Source organism: Coenobita brevimanus, unplaced genomic scaffold, assembly GCF_032717465.1.
Source record: "Coenobita brevimanus isolate Jiangsu-jjx unplaced genomic scaffold, ASM3271746v2 jjx.HiC_scaffold_1855, whole genome shotgun sequence".
In the NCBI taxonomy this organism is placed as follows: Eukaryota; Metazoa; Arthropoda; class Malacostraca; order Decapoda; family Coenobitidae; genus Coenobita; species Coenobita brevimanus.
In genome coordinates, this window is record NW_027642727.1 from 6381 (window position 1) to 7975 (window position 1595).

Genomic DNA, 1595 nt, shown 5'->3' on the forward strand with positions numbered 1-1595 from the left:
TGAAACATAAGGGTTTGTAAGGAAATGCAAATATAGTTATGATATCTATGGGCTGAAAAAAAATGTTGATTATGAGTGTGTGGTACATTAGGGGGAAGATTTTTTTTTATATGCAATGAAGCAGAAACCAAAGGTTACAAGCCCACTAATTGTTTCCTCCAAGAAAAAATAAAAAGAAGATAACAGATCCAAATTCAAGGTCCGTTCATTTCGAGATGCCTGGACACATTGCATTTAAAGGACTGGAGGTCATAGGCAATAGGGAATACAGACAGAGAAAGACAGTTCCAGAGTTGACCTGTTGCATACATGAAGGACTGGGAGTAACAATTAACTCATGCATTAGAGTTGGACAGGAAAGAGATGCAAGTTTGCTGCTAGACGGGTGCTACGCGCCTGCCGTATTGGTGGAGAGATGCAAGCAGACAGTTCAGAGGAGCAGTGGCCATTGAACTTGCAATAGAAAAGAGGTAAAAATGCAACAATGCGGCGAAGAGACAGAAGATGAAGGAGGAAAGATAATGAAATGAAAAGTTTTGACTCCACCTTGCTGAGAAGAGCCGTATGTGGGAAGCCTGGCACACATGAGAGTTGTACTCTACACAGGGACAACTAAAAAACTCCTGTGTAAAGTCACCAACATTGCAGGAGTAAAGAAAGGGCAGAGTCAAATATGCAGCTTAAATCAAATCTCTCTGGATGCAACTTTTCCAAGAGAGGTATTATGATCTTTCCAAGATAAACCCCAAGAGATTGAAACCTACGCATATTCAAAGATGGTGCAGAGCTGAGTAGGATATTGCTAAAAATTTGGGGATACTAATACTGTGGAAGACTTTGACGGGTCGAAAGATGTAAGAACTGAGTTTTGTTGAACGGGTGGCCGTCTACAACAGCAGCTATAGAACGACCAGAAAGGAAGCTAGAGATGAAGGCAGAGATAGGAGGATAGAACCTGTAAGAGGGCAGTAAAATTAAAGATTTTTACCAGAACTCAATTGAAAGCCTTTGAGATGTCAAGTGCAACCGTAAAGCTTTCGCCAAAGTAGGATGGCTAGGAGTCTGAAAGGAAGGCAGAAGATCGCCAGTGGATCGTCTCTGGCCGAACCCATACTGATGATCAGTTTTTTTTTTTTTTTTTTTAAAGACATTAAATTTTTTTTTTAGAAATACAGGATGCCACAGCACCAATTGGGCGATAGTATAAAGCAGAAATGTGAGGGAGGATCACTATTGTTGGAGAGTCTGTTGAGCATGTGGAGGAGACTTATTTGGGGAACATGATATGTGCTGGAGGTGGGGCTGGAGCTGGCTTGGCAACGAGGATAATGACTCTCCCTCTGTGCTAAGGGGGCCCGCCTTTGCAGCAGGTGTTAGGCGTGTAAAGCCCTGTCCACACGAGAGCGGGCAATGCCCGCTGGCACAAGCGAGCAGTTTGCCTGTTGGACGGGCTTACTGCTTGTGCCCGCTGGGCATTGGCCTGCTCGTGGGGACAGGCATTAATGCTGTGAGGTAGTGAGAGGGGCAGGAAAGGGGAGGTGGGAATATTTTTAGGCTCATGTGTAAATAAATGTGAGATGATTTGCTGGATGCTA